Source organism: Giraffa tippelskirchi, chromosome 4 (assembly GCF_054371585.1).
Source record: "Giraffa tippelskirchi isolate mGirTip1 chromosome 4, T2T-mGirTip1v1.2.pri, whole genome shotgun sequence".
In the NCBI taxonomy this organism is placed as follows: domain Eukaryota; kingdom Metazoa; phylum Chordata; class Mammalia; order Artiodactyla; family Giraffidae; genus Giraffa; species Giraffa tippelskirchi.
In genome coordinates this window covers 118,693,682-118,708,435 of record NC_137278.1, presented here as the reverse complement: position 1 = coordinate 118,708,435, position 14,754 = coordinate 118,693,682, and the positions used below count along the sequence as shown (strand labels likewise).

The following is a 14,754-nucleotide window of genomic DNA, read 5'->3' as shown; positions in this document are numbered from 1 at the left end:
CTGTAGCGAATTTTGTTCTAAGGAGGTCAAAAATATATTGTGCTAAAACCTTTCTTAATGCACAACTGTCCACAGGCTATTTTATTTCTCATAGTATAGCTATATTTTGCCCAATTTTAAAGCAAAAAAATGTCAGAAGACTTGGAAAAAATGTAGTTGTAAGGAGCAATAATTGTAAAATTGGTACCTGTGAACATTATGAGTAACTACTTTGATGTGAATTGAAACAACCTTCACACAGGTGCAGGCTGATTAAATAGTTGAATTGACTAATTGTTTTAAAATATATGCCTAGTTGGACAGCCATGTAAATTCTCTAACAAGCTCCAGAGTTCAGAAAGTTTTTAAGCCTTTTAGGAAAATGAACCTTATGGCTTAACAGCATTTTTACTAACATTTAGAAAATTACAGTTTAAATTTAAAATAATCATAGCTGGAAATCAGTATTTAAGGATATTTTACATATATTTCCTCATTTAATCCTCATTGAAATCCTGCAGGGTAGGGAATATCAGAGGATGCTATGAAATTGAAGCAGCTTGTACTGGAGTATGGATGCAAAATCAGGTCATCTAGTTTCAAGTTTAGTGTCACCCTCAGCTATTCATTTATGTTTAAGTACCTAGTATACATCAGTACCTGGTAAGTATATCATAGGTTGGGAATGGAGGGCACAATTCTAAATAGGTCATTTTTCTTTTTTCTTTTTTTCAGTTTCTAGTAGCTCTGAATGTAGCAGATGAGATAAGTAATTAGGTCATGTGATATTTTTAAAGTATCATATGCAGAGCAAGTATAAGGTGTTTTGATAGAACCTAGAGAGGATATGAAATCTGCATTTAGAGAGGGCACTGAGAAGATGATATCTAAAATGATATCTATTGGTCTTGCTCTAATTAGATATGTGGAAATTAAAGATCCAGAAGAGTAAGGGGCATGTAAACACATGTGAAGTAAACGAAAATGTTGCCTATTAAGTGAACTCTGAATAATTCACTGTTGGTGGAAGTTCAGTACTTCAGTGAGAGGTCGTGTAAACTGAAGAGATTCTCCAGTCTGCCCACTGACATTTTGAGATCTCTGGAAATATTTTTGTGTGTCCGAATGGCTGAGGAGCAGCATTACCAAGATCGAGTGGGTGTGGGGGAGGATTTCATTACAGGGACAGTCCAGTACAGTAGGTAATTTTTCTCACCTCAACATGATAATTATGGGCTCCTGAGAAACACAGAGAACAGATCAACAGCCTTGGAGAGTCCAGTGAGGTATTTGGGCTCTCTTTAGAGACACTATTCTGGCCCACTGAAGGGTTTTTAGGAAGAGTGAACACGGTAAGATTTCTGCCTCAAAATTCCCTCTGATGCCTTGTGGAAAGTTATTTAGAGGGTGCACAGTTAAACATTAACACTGTGAAGTACATGCTGTACCTTGGAATGGGCAAGTCTAGAGAGCAAGAAAAATCTGGTGAGCACTGATAGAATTTTACTGCCTTGACTCTTTCCACCGGAAAGTGGAGACATTAGCTTCCCTTGAGCAGAATACATGAGAAGGGAGAAGTGAACTAGAAGTAACCCTAATAATAGTCCTTTAGAGTCTTAGGACTTCCCAGGTGGTGCTAGTGGTAAAGAACCTGCCTGCCAATGCAAGTAGGTATAAGAGACCTGGGTTCGATCCCTGGCTCCAGAAGATCCTCTGGAGGAGGGCACGGCCACCCACTACAGTATTCTTGCCTGGAGAATCCCCATGGATAGAGGAGCCTGGTGGGCTACAGTCCATTGGGTCACAAAGAGTCAGATATGACTGAAGTGACTCAGAGAGAGAGAGAGAGAGAGATGGAGTCATAGAGCAAAAGCCACTCCAGAAACAGTTGCTCTCTTCTCCAGGAACAGACAGCTCTGCAATTCTGCCTCATTAAAACAAACAAATAAATAAATATATCTCAAATCTTTGTCTAGTTTCACTTCCTGACATTAGATTTCTGTTTCTGCAACTGAAAAATCATCATCGATTCACATGGGGATAATCTATCAGAGTATTTCTTAATTCTGAAGCATTAACAGAGACAGTGGCTCTCCATTTATATTTTAGTATTTTTATGAAAAAGAAGACACTTTATGGAGCCAAATGTATTAATCCATTTAGTAATTCATCCATGAATCCAAGCATCCATCCATCCATTCAATATCATTCCAAAAGTATGTGTTGCAGGCACTGGTTAAACACTAGAGAAATATTTGCTTTTCACAATTTGGTCTTAAGGGCAGATATCTCAGGAATTCATCTATTTTTCTCTGTATTTTCCAGGATAATGTATAAATTTGTTGTTCATGCTTCCTTTACATGCTTACTTATTTATACTTTAAGAACCTGTGTCTATTGTGAATCTTGGACTCCAATATCAGAATCACAAATGTAAAACCTAAATTGCATTCATAGAAATAAGTGAGTATCTTCTGATGTTGGAACTTCATTTCTATCAAATATCTCTTTAGCTTTTGGAAATACTTTGGTTCCACAGAAATAGGAAATTTCTTCATTCTCCCGCTGTAAACTGCTTCATCTGCGTGACCATTTGAATATGAATATATATATATATATATATATGCTTTTTTTTGTACAATTTAGTAAGTCTGGACCTTCTGTGCCATTTTAAAAGATGGAATGGCTTCAGTAGGTGGTGAAGAGCCTGTTAAAAAACATTTTTATTTTACACAGGTGTAACACAGGTGGTACACCCTTTCCTCTCTGCCCCATAGGGTGTAGCTCTAACTACCCTCTAGGGAAGAGAAGGTTGGGTGAACAGCCTTACTGTTTCTCCAGCTCAGTAATTACCTGCAGGTACATTCGCTTCATTGCCCAGGAGTTCGTAAGGAAAGTGAAGGCTGGTGCATACAAAATGCATTTGCTTCACGGTTCTTCTGTGAGTCATTTCAGCCCAAATCTTATATGTGTTTGTAGCTGATTGTTTCCTGTCTTTTTTTATTTTAATTGAAGGATTCATGTCACTCTCATGAAATTGTTCGTTTTTTGATGGAGGAGCCTCAGATGTGCTGCCTTGACTTAATTACTTTGTTCTTAAAGACACATGAGGAGGCAAGTTTTCACATATAGAATCTCAGAGAGTTTCTACAAAGATACACCATCATCCACATTTACAGATTAACAACTGGCTTTGTTATGCTCTGAAGATCCTCAGTTTCATAATAAAGCTACATCAAAATAGTTAAAAATAAATGATGAGATGTCTAAATCACTTCTGATTTTTTACCTCATTTTAAGAAATGGTGGCAGCTGGTAGGTAATTCACAACCAGAGGTTACTTCAGTCCTTTGTACCATCCCATGAGAGGCAGAGTTCCTTTTGAGCTTTAAATGTAACAAAATGTCTTTTGAGTCTAGACTGGGTGAAGGAGAGCAAGAGGTCTAGAAGGATTCTCTTGCTTCTCTCTTGAAACCTTGGATGAATATGTTAGGGACACTTTACCTCTCCATATCTAATTTTCCAACTCACCACCCAATGCTGGTACCAGAAGACCAACTTTTACTAACTTCATCAATGGCCTTTTCTTTAACCCTAGCCTCCTGTGGAATCTGGCTAATAGAAGCCATAATGGGAAAGGGTGTGTCAGGAGGAGAGTGAAATAGAGATACTTATTTCTGTGGTTGTCTCTCTACCTGGTCATGAATTGCCCTTTTCTGAGTTCCTCTACAAAAGTCCACAGTTTCTGTTGAGCAATACTCCCTTGTAGTTGCCACAGACCCGCTTTAGGCCGTTCTGTTTCATAAGTTCTCTCTCTTCCTGCCTCTCTGGGTCAACTAATGTTGAGGACTCCCTGCTTTTGCTTAGCTCTGGTGCTTCAATATGCCGCTTACTCTTTGAATCTGTCATATTTATTAACTGTCCTTGTATTGAAGTCTCCTAAACTACTACATTTGAATGTAGCATTGTTTCCTGTTGTGATCCTTGCTGATACCAATGTTCACCCCACTTAATATTTAACAGCTACTTAATAGAGTAAAAAATAAAAGGACCACACTTAGCTGGAGAAGGTGGAGCTGTTTAGACTTGTTAACTTTACAAGTCTGACAAGTATCCCAGAAGTCAGATGTCTGACTAGTATTTCTGTAGAAATGTAAGTGAAAAGAAGTATTTGGGATGTGTAGGGTAAGGGAGTTAGAGAAGGCGAGGTTTGGAAAAAGAATGAAACCACACTTTACAGGAACAGATCACCTTTAAATGAGGTGAGAAGGGGCAGTAGTCAGATTAGTGAGCTGCTGCAGGAACCCAAGGAAAGAGTAAGTATCTATAGGCATTTATGTGGAAATCTACTGTCTTAAGGGGGCCTGTTCTTCTCCAAAGTTGTTTGGATTAGTTATCTCTTAAATGGCTAGGACAAGGAATTCTGGAGATTGGCCAGAGGCTGGGACTGGCTGGGAGCTGGGCGTAGTCAACCTTAACGTCCATTTTTCCTTCAGGTGAGAGAGTTCTTTGTTTTGCATAGAATGGTGGGGAGGACCCGGAGGGGAGTTTTAACTCCAGGCTAATTTGATTTGGAGATCTAATGAACTTTATGAACTTGGAAGAATCTGAGCTTCATTTAACAATGCATAAAGGTGATGTCTTGGTTATTTTCTTTGTGCTTCATCTTTGTGACCCTTTATTTTCATTCTATAGAGCTAATTAGAAAAGCAGGAACTTAAGAGGCCCAGAAATCTTTCAAAGCTAGAAACCTATGTGAAATATCTTATTTTGTGCTAAACCTATCATTTACATCAAATGTGCAATATAATCTCTTCAAGGGAAACCTCATCTCCCCCTGAGAAATATTAACCCTTCAAAACATAGAGTGTATACACACCATACATTATTAAATCACTCAAATATGTGATACATTTTAGGCAGTATATAATTGAGTAATACAGTTTCTTTGTTTATAACATTCTCCTAATACTAAAATTTTAAAAACATATATGACTATTTCTCTATTTCTCTGTGCATTGAATCCATAGCACCAGTGGTGTGTGAATGGGAACCAAAGAGTGATCTGAAAAAGACACCTGAATGAAACACACATGTATGTATACATGTATGTATATATGTATGTATTTATGTGTGTGTGTGTATATATATATATATATATATATATATTTCTGTACAATTGAGCTTTTCCCTTAGGTGAATATTTATAGGTAAAATGTTATACCTTGATTTTGAGAATAACTCATCTATGCACACTATTTATCAAGTTGAAAGATTTAATGCTATTTTTATTACTAATGTTCTAGAGTGGTTACTGTCTTTTTGTATTTTTTTAACAGTTGTATAAAAGTCTCTGAATAAGTGTTCACTTTCTCTGCTAAGGAATATTAGATAATCCTGCATAACAAACATCTGCACCCAAACCTCAGTGGCTTAAAACAATTATTTCTTTAAACCTCAGTTGCCTGCAGGCCAGCTATCTCAACTGGGATATGCTGTGCTAAACTGGACCACAAGCTTTTGGTCCATGTGTTTTCATTCTGATATTCTGGCCAAAGCAACAAAGGGTAATCACAGCATGGCATTTTCAGGGGAAGAGTTGGAAGCAGAAATACATAGTGTTCCTCTGATAAGGTGCCAACTCAGTAATAACAGTCTGTCACTTTTCCATTGGTTAAATCAAGTCTCATGGCTATGTCTGATACTATTTGTGGAAATTTTTAACCTAAAATAAATAGACTGTAGATATTTCTCCAGAAAAGGTGGGTTTCCTTGGCATTAGCTGAGAGTTGCATTTCACAGTCTATAACTATGGAAAATCATATGTTAGTCTGTATCATGACCAGAGAAGAACACTTTTAGAAAGTGAAAAAGGAAGTTGAGGGGGCTAAGGCAAACAGAGTCCAGGGCTTCTCTTTGGCTGAGCCCTTGCTAGAAAAGAAGAGTCTTCTCCCTGTTGGGCTCTGCTATCATGGCAGATTGTGAGAATGCACCCTTCTGGTCTCCTGACTTTATTTAATTGAAGTTTCTGTTTTTGTTTGTTTGCTTATTTCATTTTGTTTTGTTGTTGTTACTTGTTTCTTATAAAGTACACTATAAATAAATCTTGCCAGTCACTTGGAGGAAAGGAAGAATTTATTGACAAATAATATAATCTTCCAATAAGGTTTGCAAAGAGGTATGTGTTCTCAGTTTTAGCTAATCAGTATTTATTATGCTTTTCTAGGCTTCTGAAAATTTGTAGAAGGGAGTGTATAGCTTGAGGTAAACAATGTGTGAATGCTTAATAAACTTAAGCCTACAAGAGGACCCAAGAACACAGTACAGTTAAGAATAAATTCAGGATAAGTACATCAAATGAATAAAGAGAAGAATATAGTAACTGCACTCATTAATTGCCATAATAAATAAAAGGATAAACCTTAGTAAAGATAAATATTCAAAGATGAGGAGAACATTTTGTTGAATTAAACATAGGAAAAAATCTTGGAAGGTGTTATGTTGAGTTACGTTTCAATATATAATTGAAAAACTGTAAAAGAATGAATCAATGCTGTTGTTCATATTTGGTTCCCTATTTAGCAATCTTATGGGGCTTTTTATTGAAAAGAAGAATCTCAGAATTGCAAGAGTCCTTAGATGACGTGAGAACCTCATGCAGTTATGTAGGAATAAAAGCAAATGAATCATTGTGAATGCTGCTGCTGCTCAGTCGTGTCCAACTTTGCAACCCCGTGGACTGCAGGCTGCCAGTCTCCTCTGTCCATTGGGATTCTCCAGGCAGGAATACTGGAGTAGGTTGCCATTTCCTTCTCCAATCATTGTTTAAAAGCAAAGCCATTTTTGTGAGTGTAAAATATCTGACATCTTCAAGGATGATTTCTCTGCCTTGATTCAGGCACTGTTTCTGGGTGGTCATTTTGTATTCAAACGTTAAAAGTAAGTTTTATTTTGCCTTTTGCCAATTATGTAACACAATGTTCAAACATTATTTACTCTTTAGATATTTTAAATTGCATCAAATATAGCACATTGGTTTCCCAATTTTTAACTTGGTGTTTATAAGACATCATTTAGAATGAGAAGAGAAATTTGACAGTTAAATCCTGAGAAATTCATTGAGGGAAAGCTTTGTTGTTGTTGTTGTTTTTAACCTATTCAATATTTGTTTTATTTAGTGACTGCTATGTTAAAAGGAAGAAAATTATTTCATTCAATGTGTTTTTATTGTAAAAAGAAATATATGTCATATCTTTAAAAGACAAAAGAAGATCATGCAACACATAATATTTTTATGTACAGTAACTTAAAACAACCTAAAATAAAATCAAATGTTAAAATATATTATGGAACAGTTTTAAAAATCATTTATATTAAGATTTTTGGAGGCAATAATATTGGCTTAAAAAGTATAACAGATATAAAGTGTATGTGTTAAGGTTACTTGTTTTGACTTCAAGTAATTAAGAATAAAATAGGATTGATGTTTCTTTTCAAGAGAAAATTTCTTTATGGAAGACCATCAAGACATTGTGGTTTTTCTGATATCTTCTAAAAACTAAGAAACCAAATATATAAATGTTAATAAAACATTCATTGGCATTTCATTATAAAGACAAAATTCTCTAGGAGATACACTGTGCAGATATACTTATGTACACAAACTAAGAAATTTGGAGAGAAGGTGTACACTATACCTTATACTAAAATGAGATAAGTGGTAAAAAAAAGGGGGGGGACAGGGTAGAGTGATATTAAGTTTAAAAGATGGGGTGAAATTTCTAAATTGGTAGACTGGAATGTCTCACTGTAAATGGGAATTTTTAAAATAAGGATCTGAAGGAAATGCAAATATGTGTGGGAAGAGCATCCCAGGCAAAGACAGTAGTGAGGGCAAAGACCTGATGGTGGGTGGGTAGTTGGCACTTTTGGAAATTATGGAGAAGGAATGAAGAAGAATAAAGAGAAGAATTGTGGTAGATGAGGTCTGTGAGGGAGCCAGGAATTACATTATATGTGGTTTTACAGGTAAAATTAAAGATTTCAACATTAAACTTGAGAGGTAAAACAATTATCAATTAGAGCCTTTTAGGCAGAATGGAGTATGAATCTAACCTAAGTCTTTTCTGGGATCATGCTGGCTTCCCGTTTAAAATAGACTGAAAGGTCGAGGGAGGAGAAAAGGGAAAATTGCTAGAGCAATGTCCTTAAGAAAGAAAGACGGATGGAATTGAGCACACAGTGAAAAAACTGTGTTTACTTGGAGTGCAGTCCATCCTAATAACAGAAGAGAAGTTGGAACATTCAAGCACAAATGCAAGAAAATAGATGTGAAGGGGCAGATGGTGAATGACATTTCTCTTTTTTTTTTTTCTGGTTTATTTTTTAGTAACATAGAAAGAATGATCACAAGCTAAAAATGGAAAAAGAGGAGAAGTTTGAGGCAAAGGGTGTGGTATAAAATAGTCCTATAGCACAGAAAAGAGTGAATGGACTAGGGAAAACCAGTTTGAGTCAGTGTTCATGAGCTTATTGATGTCCATCTGGATGGTTTGGAATTTCCTCTAGGCTGCTCCAGTGGGGTAGGTGCAGGTGTGCGGAAGATGGAGAATTGGATTTAACTATGGTTCTGCTGCTGCTGCTGCTGCTAAGTCGCTTCAGTCGTGTCCGACTCTGTGCAACCCCATAGACGGCAGCCCACCAGGCTCCGCCATCCCTGGGATTCTCCAGGCAAGAATACTGGAGTGGGTTGCCATTTCCTTCTCCAGTGCATGAAAGGGAAAAGTGAAAGGGAAGTCGCTCAGTCGTGTCCGACTCTTAGCGACCCCATGGACTGTAGCCTACCAGGCTCCTCCATCCATGGGATTTTCCAGGCAAGAGTACTGGAGTGGGGTGCCATTGCCTTCTCCGAACTATGGTTCTGGTTTAGCCTAAAGAATGATGAGTAAACAAATATAGTTAAAAAAAGGAGTTCATGCTGCAGTTAAGTGAGTGATTTTATAATGATTAACAGTGAAATATAAGTTTGATAAGAGAAGTGCAGATTGAGAGGTGAGAGATAAATAAAAATGGTAAAGTCTCTCTGGCTTCATACTATTGTTGCATATTGACTTTTTGAGGGAGTAAACTGGAAAGATAGAAAATTGTAGTAAGATATGTTTGATGGTGACTGCAGCCACAAAATTAAAAGATGCTTGGAAGGACTGATGCTGAAGCTACAATACTTTGGCCACATTGATGCAAACAGCTAACTCACTGGAAAAGACCCTGATGCTGGAAAAGATTGAGGGCAGAAGGAGAAAGGGGCGACAGAGGATGAGATGGTTGGATACCATAACTGACTCAGTGAATATGAGTTGGAGCAAACTCTGGGAGACAGTGAAGGACAAGTAAGACTTGTGTGCTGCAGTTTATGGGGTCGCAAAGAGTCGGGTATGACTTAGTGACTGAATAACAACAATGAACAACAACAAATGTTTGAAATTGAGGTTTGAGGAGAGTGAGTGTGGTTCGTAAAGTCATTTATCCTATTGCAGAGTGATTTTGGGAATTCAAGTGGGGACCAAGATGACTGAGCAGAATGAAGAGGCTAGGTCTTGGAGTTTGAATTCACCACTACAGACGTGGTATTGGAGATGGTTCAAGTAAGCCAGGAGCTAACCAGTAAAGAAAATAAAACAGGTGACCTAGGTGAATTTTAGATGGTAGCAACAAAGGGAGGTGCTTTATAGAGGAAGGATATACAATTGTCTGGATTAGGATGATCAATACAAAAAGAGAACTTACCCTACTTTAAGTCTCAGACTTCTTCTGTAGAAGATGTCATCGGGAAAGAACTAGGTTTAAGTTAGCACCTAAACATTCTAGGGAGAAGAATTGTAGGAAGATTTTGAGGATATAGTCAATTTTGCTCATGATTGAACTTTAGAGAAAAAGAAAACAATGAATGGTGGATGGATAAACATTCAGATTCAGAAGTGATCTTGAAGTAGGAAGATACTTCAGAGATCATATAATCTAAATTTTTTATGTGTTGAAGTCTCCTCACAATATAAATAATAATAAACCAGTCTCTATTTGAATATTTCCTGTGACTGACTCCTTACAGGCAACCCATTCCAAAAATGAGATTTTTTTTAATGTTCAAAGATATTTCCATTTGTTTAAAAATTAAATAAAATTTATACAGAATAGGTTTCTTAAAATTAGGACTCAGCCATGCTACTCTCATACTGTTACATTTGGTCCCTCTTTTGATCATCAGATTTTAACTCTGCGTCTATTTCCTCTCTTTCTGAGACAGGACATTTACAGACCTTCTGGTTACTTGTTTCTACACATTTAAACAGCTAAGCACCCTAACAGTTACCACCACTTCAAGCAGCTTTAATGAGAAGGTGCCCAGTTTATTGATCTCTAGTTGTTTCACTACTCATCAGTTGCCTTCTACTTTTACATTCTTCTTTCATGCCTGGCTTCTCTTTCTGGTTGTACCATATTTACTATTACTCTTTTCAAAATAGCCTTGTCTCCCTTGCTCTAATTTCATACACATATGTCAAGATGCAGCTTTGGACAGATCCATCTTTGTGCCTGTATCCCAACAGCTAAACATCAAGCAATATACCGGAAGCACTAAAGTTACATATTCACCAAACTCAAATGGACTTTGCACAATTCATTCAAGAAACAATGTATCTCCAGAAAGTTTACTCTGTTTCCACTATGAAATCTCATTTATCCACTCGACTTAAATCTTGACTTCTTTTTTTCCTCCAGTAATCACAGCCTATGGCTTCACATCTTCCCAGAGTGAAAACTCCAGATAGCAACTTAGTATTTTTGCTACTATTTCTAAACACTGTCCTGATGCCTCCTGTTCCCATTACAATGAAGAAAGCATTGCTCCTTTAAATCCAGCCCCTTCACATGTATTTCTTCGCTCCTGCTGCACTTTTAGCTGTCTCCTGTTACATTCAACTTCTTGATTTGTCCGATATATATTCTCTGATCAGTCAAACATGATCTAATAACTATAATCTTAAATAAAACAAAACAAGACTTTCCTTGACCTCATACTACTTTAGATACTACTTTTATCTGTTTTTTTTTTTCTATTTCCCTTCATAACCAGTTTTTCACGAGTTGTGTGTATGTGTGTGTTTTACATATAGCACTGCAATTTTTTTACTTTCTAGCTGATTTTTCTACCCTTGTCATTCTAGGATTCTGCTTGCAGGGTCACTGATTGATAACTTTTTGCTAAATTCACCATGTTTCCATCCTAAGTTAGTTGGCAGCCATATTTTACAAAGTTGATCACTACTTTCTTTCTGATAGATCTTTGTGGAGATCAAGAGGATGTGTAGTGGATACATATTCTCAGGCTCTAAAATTCAAGTGATAATATATTATATTATGCCATTAGTTTAATTTTATCATAACCAGATTTAGCTTGTGAGTTATCATTCTGCTTGATAGTGAAAAATGTTAACTGAATCAAGTCTAAGTGAATTTAATTGCTTCAGGGTATTCCCAAGGCCAGGTTTTAATTCAGTCAAATCAGAGTTGCTCTTCCCCCTCCTTCCTTTCATCCTGGATAGGTTTAATTTCTGAAAAGTTTTCATAATACAGTATCAGATGGTGAGGCATCTGGGCTTCAGCCTTCCTTTGCCCTACACTGACATCTGTTGCAACGTACAATCAAGTCCCCTCTCCCCACCACATTGGCATCTGTTGAGGCTTCTCTATTCCCACCTGGTTTCTTGACATACATCCTGCACTGCTCTTTGTTATAATTTACTCTCATCTTGACCACAGATCCCTTCAACATCTGTCTGTTTTCCCTTTCTCAGCCAAGTGTCTTGTTATCAGTGACAAAGGAAATCCTGTTATTTTCTCTTGTTACTCAGGGACCACAGGAGACTTGCTATGGCTGTCTCGTGCCTTGTCCTTCTCTAGGAGCAAAGAAACCTCTCAACCCTCTTACTCCTGTTTTCCTTGGGTTACTAGGGAATCCTAAAATTGTATTTTTTCTCACATTATTTCAAAAAAGCTTAAGAGTGAATGCATTCTTTATTCCTGGAACTTCAAACCATTTAGTACTTTCTGTAAATATCCCTTTTACTTTGTATTGATTTAAGAGCAGAAAAGAGAGTCATAAAACTTCCCTTTAGGGCTAAACCAGAGTGCTTCTGTTCAATACATTGTTCAATGTTTCTCTGTACCAAAGCAAACAAGTATTCTTTTTATTCTAATGAAGAGAAAGAGGGATTTACTCTTTTTATTCCTCCAACTCTTTGTCTGTTTTATCAGGAAGATAGCTTTCATTAAAACAGAACCTAGGAATTTACCATCTCTACATTTAGGTTTCTGTTTTCACTTTATCCCAGCTTGCTTTTTGGGAGGAAAAAGGACCACATGTTAATAAGTCAAGATATTTTATGAAGATTAGAGGAAGAGACTTACAATTCTATAGCATGGCAGAATGGGTAATATGCCTATCTCTTTGGCTTGGGGAAAATATTAATATTATAAATGCTGAGTAGATTAACACATTTTGATGCATTGATGAGCTAAGTGGGAAGTAAGGAATACTCTAAGGCAAACCTAAATGAAAAGAGAAAAGTGGTAAGTAGAATGCTAACTTCCATTTTGAGAGCAACTGCAAACTTTAGTGAATTAGAGTTTAATTTTCATAGATTTACAGAACATGGAGAGATAAATCCAGTAGTTGCTTAAATTAGGAAGGCTAAAAGAATATAAAGCTAGAATCCACCAAATTGGCCAGATTTAAGTGTAAAATATATATAAATGTACATTTCTGGATAGTGTTATAAGACTTTATTTCTATCTTCAATTCTAGTAATAGTGCTGAATGACAGGGAAAAATGATCATTCTAATTCAAAACAATCCTTATATTGGACTGTAGCCTGAATTATGTGATGTGAAAAACTTCAATGCAATACTGTAAAGTGGTGATAGATTGGTATAGCCCCCATCACCTGACAGAAACAATCATAAATTTTCTTTGGAATAACCTGTTTTCAGTCTAAGCCACAAATAATTACCACAAATAAAATTTTAAGAAATATAAATCTATAATAAAAGCAAAATACCCAAGAAACAAGGCATCACAAGCTAGAGTCTCCAAAAATCGTATGTGTATTAGTTGCTCATTCGTGTCTGACTCTTTGCAACCCCATGGACTGTAGCCTGCCAGGCTCCTCTGTCCATGGGGATTCTCCAGGCAAGAATACTGGAGTGGGTTGTCATTCCCCTCTCCAGGGAATCTTCTCAACCTAGGGATCCAACCCAGGTCTCCTGTATGGCATGCAGATTCTTTATCATCTGAGCCACCAGGGAAGGCCCAGAGATTAGACCGAATATCAAAACCAAACATATAAAAGGATATGCTTTATGGGATGCACAGAGTACTGAGAAAAACAAGTTAACAAGAAAATGTTTAAAAAAAAACAAACAAAGACTGAGAAGACTTAACAAAGGACTCAAGAGAATGGTTTTATATTGAAACTATTCTTTTAGGTCAGGGTCCCTAGAAACAGACTCTGACATATACACTTGCATGCAAGAGATTTATTTGAGTGTGTTCTTCGAGGAGGGTGAACATTTGCATGGCAGTACAAAAAAGCCTGATTGAGTAATACAGTTTGCAATAGGAGCCTTAACTGATCTTATAAACTCTGGACCCAATTCCAAAATTAATATTTAAAAAAACATAGTGTTTCTGTTATATAAAACAATGACAACCCTCTAGACTGAATATAATGGTTGTAAGTGGCAAATGAGATCATAAACATGAAAATTCTATAGTAATTCTAAAACTTCTACCAAACAGGTTATCGTGGCCATCTATCTAGAAATCAGAAGAACAGTCACTGGAGTCAGATAATCTCAATTTACTTCTGACTGACGCTCACTAGATAGTGGACCAAAAGCAAACCACTTTCTCTCTAGGCCTCAGTTTTCTCACATCTAGAGTGAAAATGAATAAAAATTACTATGTAGCATTGCTGTGGAGGACTAAATAAGATGAACTTATCTGGAGATTAAGTATAGCATTTATTATCCTGACAAAATTATTATACAGCAATAGTTTATTAAATATTATCTGTTATAACAAAAGTACTGTTAAAAAGAAAGAGAAGGATCATAATCATAATCCCTAAGTTAGCATCTGTCTCACTTTTACTATATTTATGATATGCCATTTAATCCCCTGCCCCCAAGATATTTTCTGATCATGGCACATGCAGAGACTAACTCCCACACTAAAAGCAAAATAATATTTTAATGAAGCTTGCCTTTACTGGAATATACACATTCTGCAACAGAATGAAGTCTTTGTCTTTTTCTCTGACTCTGTATACATTTTACAGGAGAATATGGACTTCCCAGGTAGGAGTAAAGAATCCACCTGCCAATGCAGGAGATGTAGAAAACATGGATTTCATTCCTGGGTAAGGGAGATCCCCTGGAGGAGGGCATGGCAACCCAGTCCAGTATTCTTGCCTGGAGAAGCCCATGGACAGAGGAGCCTGGCAGACTACCATCCATAGTGTCACAAAGAGATGGACATGACTGAAATGACTTGGCATGCCTGCACACACAGGAGAATATAAATGCTCATCCTACTTTTGTTATGGCAACATGTCCACAGGAAGTTATGGTGGTTTTGTGCTAGAGAAAAGGAATGAATGCTTACAATGAAAATGAAAAAAGGGCAAAAAAAAGTTCTACTTGTATAATGATGA

At 36.7% G+C, this 14,754-nt stretch overlaps 1 protein-coding gene across 2 annotated transcripts in view; it reads left to right on the top strand.

The window, feature by feature from the left end:
• Positions 1-14,754, top strand: part of MGAT4C (MGAT4 family member C) — a 793,076-nt gene that overhangs the window by 82,582 nt on the left and 695,740 nt on the right. The window contains exon 2 of one of the 2 annotated variants that reach the window (XR_014081448.1): positions 5,010-5,074. The exons of the other annotated variant lie outside the window; for it this stretch is intronic. The gene's annotated coding sequence lies outside the window, so the exon portion shown is untranslated. The remainder of the gene's footprint in view (positions 1-5,009; positions 5,075-14,754) is intronic. 2 annotated transcript variants of the gene reach the window in all.